The following is a 14,608-nucleotide window of genomic DNA, read 5'->3' as shown; positions in this document are numbered from 1 at the left end:
GACCCAGATACTGTTTGCAAAACTAGGTAGAATTTGTCAAGCAACTTTAACCAGAAAAGAATCTGTAGGGTTAAATTTTGGTTCATTATACAAAAACATACTGGTGGGAGAACTGAACTCAATTTCTACTTATATGTAAGGAGATTTTAATATGTCATTTCTAATGGAGTGTCACAACCATTGAGCGAAAGACTATTCTCAGTGTCACTTTTGAAATGTTTCCACTCCACATGAATAATGAAATATTCAGCAGAACAGGGATAAGAACCCAGTTCTTGCTTGTTTTAGGTAAATGTACAAAGCGTCAAGGTAGAAAGTCAGGCTCTTTTTCCCACTTTATTCTTCTCTCTTACAAAGACTCTGAATACTTTTGATTTATGTGATCTCCTATGAAAAGCTTTTTTTTTTTTTTCTTTTCATCTGTATAAAGTGTTCTAATTTGAACTGGACATTGTGGTTCTCTTCACTCTTCCAGGATTAATTAAGTGCTGTTCCTTGAATTTGTAACATATGCATTTCAGGGCTTTTTCTTTAGATTAACTTTAGTCTAAATGCCCTTTTGGATTAACACCACATTATGTGGACTCCTGCAGTGTGTCTGTCAGTTCTATTTTATCTATAAGGAATCACTTAATATCAGAAATCAATGGATAGCAAGTCAGAGGTGATTGTAAAATATAATTTGAAAGTGTAGTCCAAACTAGAACACTGATGGAGTTACACTTCCTATGTACAAAACTCTACAAATGAAAACCAGATATAATACCTGCATTAGATGAATAATCAAATCTTGTACATATGGTTGCATTTGTTTCGCACAGATATAGCTGTATTTTCCAAAATATGGTATTCAAAAGATTGGCTATTAGACCTATCCTGTTTGTAAAATGATAACAATTATAGTGTCCTTAATATGATTTCTTCATCAGATAAAATTAATGCAGAATTGGTTTAAAGTTGAGAGGAATGTTGGAAAAAAAATGTACCTGCTTTCAACATAAGCTATGAATCAGTGGATTTCTCTTTTTATTATGTGAGCAATTTGTATGACTCTCCTACTCTGTGATGAAAGCACCAGGGCTGAAGATCAGAACTAACTTTTGTAGTCTGTATAGATTTTCAATTCTGTAATTTTGTCATGCATGATTTAGCACTGTATAAATTCCAATTTGAATTAAAAAGTACCTTGCTCATATCAACAAAGAAGTGGGATTTTAGTAAGACTGTACCACTAACCCAACTGCAAAACATATATGTAAGTATCTTTCCACTATATATTGCCTAAATTGAATCTATTTTTTCTTTTTTTTTTTTACTCAAGAAAAAAAGCTTTGTTAATGAAATTATATATTTGTTAATGAAATTAAACCCCATTTTTTATTATTTTCTTTCAGCAGGAAGAAAAAAAAAAAAAGGTTTGCCTTGTCAATTAAGGTATTAAATAATGTACTTTTTGCCTTGTAAATTAGTTGCATGGAAGAAATTTTATCTTACATTTCAAACATCTCTCATCTAAGAAATGGGATGGTCACCTTTTTTAGAACTGATCATCCTGGTCTTACTTGCTTTTCACTTCAGCTCTCAGGTATTATGTGGGACCTGAGCATAAATGTTCACTAGCTGGTATTTCCAGACATTATCTAGAAATACTGTTCACTCCAAGAAAGGTTTCATGTCAGCCTTGTCTGAGGATTTTGGCATGATAATACCAAAGATAGGTTTCTAAATAAAGCATTGTTATAACATTGAAAAGCTCTTATATTTGGTTTGAATTACAAACTTCGTCATTAGTCAGCTTCTACTATTCACAAATAATTTTAGATTGATTCAACGTGTCTCTCACTTAAACAACTAAACCCAACATTTTTAATCCAGAATACACTGAGGTGATGATAATCAGCATGGTGGTTTATAAAATAAAGTATCCATGCCGGAGGGATAGATAACACTAAAATCCAAACTCTCATCTTTTGATAATCATCAGACAAAGGTTTGATAAATTTTACTGTTTAGTAAGAACTTTATTTGATGAATATAGTTTCTTCTTTGAGTAAGGGAGTTAGAAAAATCAGTTCACCATATGTTCAATCACCGATTTTAAATTCAGGTTCTGATTGCAGTTTCAAGGTTAGGTCTTGTACAAACATGCTTTAAATTTGACAATTAGATATCTTCTCTGGAACAGCTATTCTTTAAAAACAAAAGAAAACAAACAAAGAAACAAAACACACACACTGCCCCTTCCCCTCCTCCCCCCTCAAACCCTGAGAAATGTCAGCACATAGCCCTGAAGAAACGCAAATAAAATACATTATTGCTCTCAATTCAGAGAGATCAGGAATATATACTACAGTTTTATCATTCAAACTTTGTTAATTGATTCAGACAGATATATAATGTATTTAATGAAATACTCTTCTTAAATAATGCAAATTGTTTTCTAGCACAAAAATTTGTTTGACTTATGCCATATGGAAGGAAGAAATGCAGAAGTGCAAACTGTTTGCATGAAGATCTCAGTATGGTTGCAACACTGGAGGGAGTCCAGCGGTGGGCTACAAAAGACCATTAGGGGCCTAGCGCATCTTTCTTATGAGGAGAGACTGAGAGACCTGGGTCTGTTCAGCCTGGAGAAGAGAAGGTTGAGAGGGGATCTTATCAATATTTACAAATATCTGAAGGGTGGGTGTCAAGAAGATGGGACCAGACTATTTTCAGTGATGCCCAACAATAGGATGAGGGGCAACAGGCACAGACTGAAGCACAGGAGGTTCCATCTAAACATGAGGAGAAAATTCTTTACTTTTAGGGTGCCAGAGCACTGGAGCAGGCTACCCAGAGAGGTTGTGAAGTCACCTCTGGAGACATTAAAAAACTGCCTGGATGCATTCCTGTGCAAGCTACTCTAGGTGAACCTGCTTTTGCAGGTGGGTTGGACTAGGTGATCTCCAGAGGTCCATTCCAACCCCAACCATTCTGTGATTTTGTGATTACCTCACACTAGCATACTTATCCATATACAGCATCTTAATCTGAAATTGAAGATGTCTGTAGACAAGGGGCACTGTCTGTAAGCATTGAGTAGGTAAATCACTTCCTATTTATTCTGGCAGATGATGTTAAAAATGTTATGGTTTTGTGTGTATGTACTTAAAGCATATTATGTTATCAAGGAAAAACTGCCCACAAGGACATTGACTTTGTCAGCAATTTTATTCTAAGACTGGCTCAGTTAATGTTTTTTCAGGTCGTATTTTTGTTACAAGGAAGATTCATCTGTAATTTTGCTGTCATCAGAGTGCAATATGTATTTATTTTTTTTTAAGGTGACTTGATTTCATGTGGCTCTTAAAAAGATAATACCAGAGACATGCAGTCATTCTGGTTTACCTTTCAAGTACATATTTTTCTTAGACATTCTTTTTTTTTTTTTTTTTTTTAACCAAACTGTGGATATTAAACACCGCTGAAATGATGAAACTATTCTCAATATTTTTGCAGTCTTAAAATCATACACATCTATCCAGTTAATGAATAAGTTAATTTCCATAGCAGACTTAAACTTGAGTAGCTTCTCCAGAATTAGTAAAACATGGAAGTACTATGTTGTTCTTTCCTAATGAAATATTTTTATAATTTTAAACTACTGAATTATGCCAAGCTTTAAACTATTCCCAGGCATTTTTCATAATGAACCAAAAGACTTGACCTCTAGAAGTTGTAGATTTCTAGGTTCTTAACCAATGTAAAGTACTTTTTCAATATACTAATACACTTCTTGAATACTTTTGAGTTTCTCACACATTGGCTGAGAAATGGGAAATTCAAATGGATTTCAGCCCTGAAACTGATTTTCTGAATAATTTCAAGCAGTAAAGCAGCTTATTTTTCCTTCCATAATGCAGGTTCAATGATAAGTTTGCTTCTAATTTTATTTTAAAATAACTACATGAGTTTGAGGTGCTTTTTGCATGGAATAACTCTATCATCAGAATTTGCACATGAGCCTTATGCTAGCAGACAGAAATAGTGTGCAGAGTTGTCACTTCCCATGTATTTATCATTATAGAGGGAAAAGAATCTAACAGAAACTGTAAGATCACATTTGTGTGATGAAAACCCGTATTGTTGGTTTAGCTGTGTTTTGAAATATCTTCACTTTCAAATATGTTTAAGTATGATCTATTTTTGAATCTCTAAAGCTTTGAGAAAAGTTGTTTTTCCCAATATTCTACTACTACTATTATTTAAAAATGTGGGGAACATTCTGTGTAGTTTTTCATCAGTAATACTATTATATTTCCCAAGTAATACTACTATTTCCCTGTACCTGAATTTATCTTCGTCTTTCAAGTTGAGGTTATGAAATGAAGTAGGATTTCAGAAGAGGGACTGTCTAGTTTAAAATCAATATTTCAATCCAAGGACTACCATTCCATAATAGTAAATATATATATATATATATTTATTAATCTGCTTAATTCAAGTGTTCCTTTGGCTTGCTTTAAGGAATACAAACCAAAATGAACCAGAAAGCAATATATAATTAGCTTTAAAGTGCTCAGAATAAACACTGACATAACCAAGAGTTCTTAATGCTATGTGAAACCATTGCATGCTGGAATGAGAGGGTAGGCACCCTCCGTTTACACAAGTGATGATAATATGAAATAGTAATTGTCAGCCCTGTAAGTCTTATAAGTTTCCAGAACCTCAGCAGTTACCTCAAGAAATCTATAACATAAACAACAAATATGTACATATTGTGGAGGAATCTCCAAGCTTCTGGAATAGAATCACTCACAAATACAGGAGCATTTGTGAATATGCAAAACATAAGCTTTTTATGTTTTACCTCTTAACCATTACACTACAAAGTTAAATCTCTCGTATCTAAAAGTGAAGAACTGTGAAATGAAAACTTTGTCCTAAATAGATGCAGACAGGTGGGTTAGTACCTCCAGAGATTTCCTATGTTTAATAAGGCTCAGTGGCAAAATTATTATAAAATGGAGGAAGAAATGCATCTGAAGAAACCATCAATTGGAATGATAGCAGGTGCTTGGATGGCTGCCCTGTGTCAGACAGAGCTGGTTCCAGTGGACCCACCGCAGGGCACAGCTGAGCCCCTCAGGCATGGGTGGGACACCTCTGGGAAAACATATTCAAGAAAGGGTAAAATGGTACCTGGGAATGAGGAAAAAGTCTGAGAAACAGCTCTGCAGACACCAGGGCTAGAGAAGAAGGAAGGAGAGGAGGTGCTCTAAGAACCAGAGTAGAAATTCCCCCGCAGCCTGTGGAGACATCACAGTGCAGTAGGTATTCTGAAGCCCATGGAGAGGACCTATGCTGGAGCAGGGCGAAAGCCTGAGGAAAAAAGAGTGTCAGACAGTCAGTGTTATGGACTAAGTACAACCCTCCATTCCTCAACCTCTCCTGCACTACTCAAGACAGAGGGATGTAGAGGAGCCAGGAATGAAGAAATGAAGTTGAGCCTGGAAAGAAGAAGGTAGGTAGAGGGAAAATGGTTTAGTTTTTGTCTTTGTTCCTTGCCATCATACGCATTTTTTATTTGACTGGTTTGCTCATGACAGTAACACATGAGCAATCTCCCTGTTTCCATCTCACCCCTTGAGTTTTTCTGTGTTATTTTCTCTTCTATTCTGTTGAGGAGGTTAGTGAGAGAACATCCAGCAGCAAGGCAAGGTTAACCCACCACAGCAAGTAAGATTAAGCATAAATAGAGAAAATCCACTTTCACTTTCAATGATTTTTTTAAATTATACCAAGTTAAACCTTTTCAAATATGAACAGTGACAAGAGACACTTGATGAAAATAGTTTAAGTGTTTTTACAAATTCTCAGACTGACCATTGAATGAAGATGCTTTATTGTGCCATCATTTCACATGTCATATCAGTATTTGGACTACAAAAACTGTATGGGGCATTGTTAAAAAAAAAAAAGCTAGAGAACATGACAGTCTCTTAACAAAGCTGTTTCCAGGGCTGTTTGTTTGTTTGATTTTTTTTTTTTTGTGTGTGTGTGTGTGTTTTTGTTTTGTTTTGTATGTTGTTGTTGTTGTTGTTTTCCTTCTATTGGAGGAAAATAAAGAAATAAAATCAATCAATCAATTAATTAATTAATTAATTAATTATTTTTTTCTGACCATGTAGAGTACCTAAATGGGAGAAGACATAGATGAAATGGTGGTTTGTTTACTCAAGAGGAATTTGTTTTTCTGGCTTTTGGGAGCTAGCAAGGTGTATGAAGTCTGTTAGGGAGTGGAATAAATAGTTATTCCTTTGGATCAATGGACTCATATTTTCAAGGTCGAATACACAGTCTTACAGTGCTTGACAGACTGAGACAAGATCCCTGATACTCAGTCTTTTGAAAGTGCGGAATTTGCCTGCCTCTAAAAGGATGTTTGAGCAAAATATCATCTGCTGTAACTGGATTTGAAGGCAATAGGGACAAAAGAGACAGCATTTTTTGATCTTGTACACAGTGCTGTCAGATTGTTTCAGTCCATAAATTCTATTTTGACCTATATGTCTTTCAAAACGCATTCAGATTTGATTAAAATGCTGATATCTGTATTAGCACTCAGCTGACATGCTGTGGTACTTTATTAGCAAGAACTTATACTAAAATGAAATTATGAGCTAAGCCTAGATCAAATAAAGGTGTTTCATGCCTAGGAGGTAAGTACTAGAGCAAATAACGGTTGGGTTTTTGACTTTGAAGCCATGTAAAGGATTCTATGTAGCACACCTCAGCTCTTTAAATATTTTAATTGGCTTGAATGGTGATCCAAATAGTGCCCTGCACCATGTATTGGGAGTTGTGCAAAACCATTCAGCAATAAATGTGGTGCATAGGTTCATATACTAAGAATCATCCTTCTCTGAAGTTTAGATGCTTGATGGATTTGAGAAAATGCTTTCATCCTTTCAAGATCCTGACCTGAATGCAGCAAGTTGCATCATTTGAAAGGATGAGCAAACACCACCTCCCCAAAAGGGGATGAAAAACTGGGAGTCTGCAGCAGGAAATACAATCTTTAAAGATATTTCTCCATCCTGACGAGGTGTTTTTGTTTGTTTGTTTTCTTCTGTTTTTCATAGGAACAATTTCAGTATTTAGTTATGTAGCTTAGAAAAAGATTACACTTCTTCCTAATGATTTTTCATATTCAGGTGGTGTTTTACTTTCAGTTCTGTAAAGTGCTGTTGTAACTTGTGACTCTCGTGCAAAAGTTCTTTGCTACATTGGCAGATTTCTGCTATAAATCACTTTGATCTGAATGGATAGTCCCCAAAGTCATTTTGCTTAAATGTAGTTAGAGTCATCTGACAGGAATGATTTTCAGTTTTCATAAAAGCAACAATCCGTTGGCACTATTGCCATTACTCACTATAGAGATATCCAGCACAAACATGCTGATGATACAAAAGGCTCCAGAGACCTTTCTGAAGATTGAACAGTTTGAATGAAAAATATCTTCTCTTTTTGGTACCTCTGTGACTCTTCTTGAAGGCTAATTTGAATTCTTTGGGGAAAAAAAAAATGTTTTATGGTCTTCTCTCATTCAGAAATATAATTCCAATCTCATACTGAACCATCCATTCCAAGGTGTAACATAATGCTTTAGATATCATGTGTGATCTTTAAATAGCTATACACGCTTTAATAAAAACTGCAAAAGATGGGAGATGCAAATTTAGGATATATTAGGAATGTATCAACAGATAACTATGCAAGCTTAAGATTTTAAATTTGATAGGATAATTATATGAAGTATTGTAAAGCTTTCTGCAAAAACTAGAAAGGATTTTCCACCAACAGCTGAGCTGATACAAAAATGACGTATTTAACAAAATTGTTTAGATTTTACTAATGTATCCATTTCGGGAAATTGCATAACTTTATTTTAAATAAAATGCTTTAATTTTCCATTTGAAGCTATTTTTGATAACTACAATAAAGATAACAAGTATGTGAAATGGAAAGTTTTAATCATTGAAGATATTTTTAAATATCTTCCTTTGTAAAGAGCTTGTTTTATATATATATATATATATATTTTAAATATTTATTTATTTTTTTTTCCCAGAAGTAGAACAAAGGAACAATTTTGATTCATGAATTTCTTTGCAAAATGGAACTTTTGGTCTCCTTGGTTGGTTTAGGGCTTCTTAACTATTCTAAAGTTTTATTTAAAGAATTAAGACATATCACTTTCCGAGATTAAAATAAAATCTAAAAGATGTCTCTGAATGACCTGCTTGAATCTTCCTTCACATGGGAGTCAGAAGAAACTAGATTTAATTCAGATTTGTGTTATATTCAAACAAAAAGAGAGATTACTAGAAATCTGTAAATTTCACAGCTCCAAAAATAAGCTTGTGATAATTGCAGTGATTTCAAAGGGGCGGGTTGCATAAAACACATCCTAAACTTACCCAGGAATTCTTCATCATAACATACATGATGGTGGTTAGTTTCTTTAAAATTGCAGGGCCCTAGAACTTTGAGATTTCTCCTCAGTTAAACATAATTCACATGTGTAATGAAAAGAAGATCTTTGCCTCAAACACCATTACACAATCATATAACACAACAAGTGTTGAAGAAGGATGGTGGAGATGCACTGCAGAGAAACAGTGAGACCGTGTGGGTCAACACAGTCCTCAGTATCATCTGGAGGTAACCACAGCTACACCATATGGTAGCTTTTTAAAGTAATGCTTCAAGGAGAAGAGCAACAAATGTAGGAGAAAACAAATTTCAACTGGGATATCTTGGTTAAAACCAATGGTGAGCTGACAATAGAAATTTGGTGATAAATTCTACAGTATGGTAGAATTCACTGTGTATGAAATGCTTGTATTTTCTTACAGTTTTTGATCATTGTATAGCAAAGCTAATAATTTTCTGTAGCATTGCAGTACAGTAAAATTAAAAATAAATGAACACAGAGTGGTCTAACAGAGTTACTTTCAAATATTATACAGGTTTTATTATTTTTTATCTTTTCTCAACATAAAACTAAATTGAAGGGAGATCACTGCACATATAGAAAATACGAGATTTTCTACACAGTGTTTTTAATGCTGTAAAACCTTAAACTCTACTAGAGAACTGAAATAGTGTATGGTAGGTTTTCTTGGACATGTAGCTTGTACCATATTAGAGTTAGTTATTTCTTTGACATAAATGTCCAACAAGAGTACTACTCTTGCTATTTGTTATATTTGAGATGTTTACAAATATTAGCAGGCATAGGGAAATTTATGAAAGAGGAATTTAGGCATGTAGGGAAATTGAATGAGTATTTATGCTCTGAGGGTCAGAGCTTCCCATTTGAAGTCAACGGGCACAATTTAAAAGCTAAGTTACTTCCCTGTGTAAACAGGGCTAGGTTATTAGTGAACTGTCATTTTTCTGTTTTGACTCTGCCTCAAACCAGACTGCACATACCATATGCTAATTCTGAAATGATGTGTGCTGTATGCTGGTTGTGAAAAGGCTTTATTCCACACCAATTAGTCATGCCTGGTTAAAGATATGCATGCTGTAAAAATAATAATGATTTCACAATATAGATACCTGTGATCATGCAAATCAGACACCTGAAGTTCAAGGAGCTACTTATAGGAGACAGAGAAAATCAAGAAAAAATGATCTTATAATGGGTCAGTAATTATATCACATTTCTCTGATGTGGCTGAGACAGGATAAAGTAAAAAAAATGTCATATGTGCTATGGAGTGGAATATGCAGCTAAAAATTAATAGGAAAAAAATATGTATGTGCTGAATATTTGACCTGGAAATGTATTAAAGCAGAGGGTTTAAAGAGAAGTACATGTTGAAACATCTGCTGTCTTTGTAATTTAGTAGATATTTTTGTTTTGTAGATAATTCAAAATCTTTCTGATTATTGTACTCTTCTCTAATGTATTCCAGTAGCTGAAATAGTGAATAAGTATTTGTAAAATGTCAGTTTGATTTCTATTCAAAAGAAGAATCCTTTTATGTTTCCTCAGCTGTTACTAGATTTAATAACCCTACCAGATGTCACATTTAAATTGTGTTTTGCTTTTAAGGCCCTGAAAGGCAGCAGAGCAGACAGCCTTTAGAATTTCAGTGACTATATCGCAGTTTCTTAGAGTTATTCAACTTCATAATTGTAAAAAATCCTTAATGGTTAAAAAATGAGGTCTAAATAAAATGTAAATATGTCTATCTCTGTATACTAGATAGAACCATGAGACATAATTTGTTACAGATATTAAAAGACAAGTATGTAGTTTAATCTAGTTTACTGAACAGTAGAATCATCACTTTCTGTGTCTTTTGGTAATGGTGGCAAGACAAAATACCATTAAAAATGTCTAGATAAGGAATTAGTGGTGTTCGGAGTGTTCTGCACTTCCTATGGAAAGACACCATGTCTTTCAAGTTAATTGCCAGCTGACTATCATTTGAACTCTCACTGAATAATACGGGAAATGGATCAGGGCACCATTTTATCCCACAGAACTTTACTGAAAAAAATGCCCAAACTTCAAGTTAATTAACAAATACCTGGCAAAACTAGATTTCTTGAACTGGATCTGAGAATTTTTTAATTAACTTTTTATTTAGCTAATTGTATACACACGTATGAAAAATATACATGCAGTCCTGAAATATATTACTAGTTCTTGTTGTATACCTGATCAACATACTGTTGAAATCTTTTGTTTGTGAGTTGATTTTGTGGTTTTGTCTGGGTTTTTTACCATTCACTTGGATTCTAATGCACCACCTATTGACATCAGGTTTTGAAACCTCTTCAGGGGTTGGAACATGCCTGTAATGTCAGTGTAGCACTCTAAATAGGAATGAGCTGCAGTTTGTTCTGCTGTTATCTAGTGATAAGGTCAAAGTAGCAAGTTCTTACCTGCTAAAGAGTGACTGAATCCTAAATATCTCTGATATTATCATGCATATATGACTATGTGTTCTTTTTCTCATTGTAACAATGTAGCAAGCAACAGCATGAGGTAAAAAGATAATTTGTTCAACCTTCCAGAGTACTAATTATAAAGTGGTAAAGTGTGGAGAGTTTCTGGCTGTGTGCTGTGAACAAGCCTGAGCTTGATGTGGCTGTGGTGCAGGCTGAGACCTACACAGAAGGATTTCTCTGAGACACCAAAGACAGAAGGAAAGTAAACAGAAGCTGCTCTGCCCTCGACCCAGGCTGCAGGAGGGGCGTCGCCGCTGCGCATGAACAGTCTGTGAATAGTGCCCTGCAGCCAATCACCATAGTGGGGGGGGATGAGTGACTGTAAGTGTAACCAATTGTAGCCTGCACTTGCCGCATGGCCTTTTGGTATAGAGTATATAAGGCTTGGAAAAACGTGGTCTGTCAGACATTGCTATTCAGTGTTGTTAAGAGTTCATTAAAGAGTATGGATGATGAATTCATATTGAATTAGACTCCCTGCTCTCAGCCGGCCCGCCCGTGCGATCAAAGAGCTTATGCCAGCGTCTGCGTTCATCGAATTAATTATTACTACAGTAAAGGAAATGCTTGATATTAAAATATTTCAGATTAAAGACAACTATTTTTGGTGACACAGGCTACTTCTTGCTGGGACAAAATGAAAACTGTGTCTAAGATTAGAACAGAAATTCAGTATCAAGCTAAAAATATTTGTTAGTTTTTCTACTTTTAACTTTAGTTTTATGTGCATGTGTCCCTGCAGGGAACATTTTAGGAGAAACTTAAAAGAGTTAGGAAAAAAATAGTATGCAATCAAACATGTTTAATTTGTCTCCTGAGTTGTATTTCTTCTGTTCTTTGCTTATGCATTCTGTTTTTCTTCAAAGTAGTTATACTTTATGGCTGGTGATAGGAACACTTTTCCAAGGGCGAAACAAAGGTAGGATAGTATTAGAAGGAAAGGTGTTTGCTACTTATTTTATACATTGGAATATTTCTTTATCTCAAATTTGATGTTAAGCTTTGGGTGAGATGTCATGGTAGAAAGATGAGGTTCATTTCTTCCAGCCTGGCTGGCTGTTATCTCTACTTATATTCTGTTTATTGAACAAGTAAACAAGTTGAGATTACAAAAGACTTTATATAATAAAAAAATGTTTGAAATATTATAAATATGCATATTTTATGTGTATCAGTGTGTTGAATTTCTGTTGGATACACGACTTGATCTAATTTAAACTGTGACATCACAGTCCCCAGAGATGAAGCAAAGGAGGTTGAGCTGTCCTTCACGTCCTGAGTGATCTGGAATCAGTGTTGGCCAACAGCGAGACAGCACCATAAGGGCAAAGAAGATGACTGAGTCAGCCAAAGTGAGAAAAACATTCTGTTTTTCTCTCTCAACACTATAAATGCTGTATGTGGCAGAGAAGAGATACTGATGAATATTAAATTCTTTAATCCTTGCTCTGGATAAGCTGACTGAACAACCTATTTGTGGTCTGTGAAAGTCCATTAAAATTGTAAAGCTCTGAATAGACGTGTAGTTTTGTCTAAGTAGTATATCAGTATGGAAGTTTAATCTTTAAAACACAGCAAATGATACACCTGAAGCATGAAATTCTGATTCCATTGGAATTGAACTTTACCACTGCCATCAGCAAAAAAAGGATATCATCCCTTCTCCCTCTGTTTTTCAACTGTCTCTTGTTTGATGGCAGAAACAATACCTATGCATGAAACAATACGTATTTGTGTGGCAGAGGGAATGAAACAGTCTTTGGCAGTTTTGAAGACTAGAATCTTTTGTATTTCCCACTGAATTTCAAATTTGGGAAAGAATGTGTTGTGTGGTGGCTTTTGCATGTGTGGTGTTATCCCCCCTCTCTGGTTAGATGGATGTCTGCCTTATGGAAGTACAGCTCTGAATCTGGTCATACAAGACTACTTTTATGAAACAGAGGAGCCTAGTCCACAGTTTGCATCATCCTAAAGTAGAATGTCAGGACAAGCCAGAACAGTTATACTCCAAAAGTGGTTAGATACAGGAACTTAAGGAAATAACCTCATACTTCATATTTCTAAAGTTAGGTGAGATTAATTCACTCAAAAAAAAAAAAAAGGTTTCATATCATGCAGTGTGAAATGTTTGTCATCTTCATAATTTTTTGAAATATTGTAATTATATTTAAATTTAGCAAATCCTTTTGAAGTATATATATTAGAAATAAATCAAAACAAAAACCAATCAACCAAAAAACAAAACTACCAACGCTGAACTTCTTTATTTTGATTGATTCTTTTTCTTCCCAGTAGTAAAAAATGTAATATTCATTCACAAACCAGACTGATTTGAATGGGTTTTAGGGAACATGCTTTTACACTTGTGGGAAAGAAATATGTACACATATTCCTCCAGATATAGTTTATGGCTTTTAACACTTCTGTGGAAGCCAGAAAGAACTTGTAGGATTACTGTTGCTAATTATACATTTCTACTGCCAATATGCTACTTTACTATTATGTAAGAAGTTGTACTTTTGTGTGAGAAACATGATAGAAGTTTTACAAGTATAGAATGGATACAGAAAAATTCGTTTAATCAGATTTTGAAGTTACTCTGGCATATTAGCTTCTGAATACCTTACTAACCAAGTTATGACAATTATGATGGTTTTGGAATATAGCAGATTATAGGAAATCTCACATATTTTGTGTCATCACAACATTGTTCAACTCTTAACGTTATAATGCAGTAGTGAGAAAAAGTAATTTTCATTCATGTTCTTTATCTCATTCAGTAATTTTATGATCATTTCTGAAAACAAATAATAAAATTATCAGTCTGTGCATTTAGATACTTTTGTAATTCTAAGATTTGTTGCATGAGCACCTTAAATATTCCACTTCTAACGAGCAAGTAGGTAATGTATTGCATTTAGTATTATGCAAGGAAGATAACAGTTTTAATTTGTGTACTGCAAGTGGAAGAGTTAACATCAAACTTTTGGCTTTTTTTCACCATGGAAGAGGTAGAATTACTTCTAATCTATGTTAATTTCAATAGAAAAGTGATAGAAATAACTGTCTTTTTTTTTTTTTTCTTAAGTTTATACTGTCATGCTTGACCTGTACCTCACGCTGCATAATTATCTGTAATAGAAATTCTGCTTTGCTAAAACTGGTTTTTCCCTAGCTATGTTTCTGCTGGTTAAAAGATCCTACTTTCTACATATTCCAGAGACTTTATGATGAATCATAGAAAATACTTGGTACTCAAAGTACAAGCCAAGACACAATGATTCCATCTGTTTTCTGCCTGTTATACGTGGAAGAAGTAAAAATTATTAGAAGCGCTACTGGAGGAGAAGCTGGGAAACTGAATTCTTCCAAAGTCTACAGTGTAGAAAATATGTCAGATGGGGCCCCTGCTGTGTTTCTGCATGTTCTGTTTTTACAGCCTGAGTCTGAGCACCTCCAAGCTCTTAATAATGGTGCAATGTTACCATCTATGTATTCTTGATAACTATGTCTCTGTCCATGCAGAGTACAAATCTGTGAGGGCTAAGCTATGGGGGAGAATAGCAACAGGGCTTATCAACTGATTTAT

Source organism: Patagioenas fasciata, chromosome 2 (genome assembly GCF_037038585.1).
Source record: "Patagioenas fasciata isolate bPatFas1 chromosome 2, bPatFas1.hap1, whole genome shotgun sequence".
NCBI classification, from domain to species: domain Eukaryota; kingdom Metazoa; phylum Chordata; class Aves; order Columbiformes; family Columbidae; genus Patagioenas; species Patagioenas fasciata.
Note: the sequence above shows the minus strand (reverse complement) of the source record.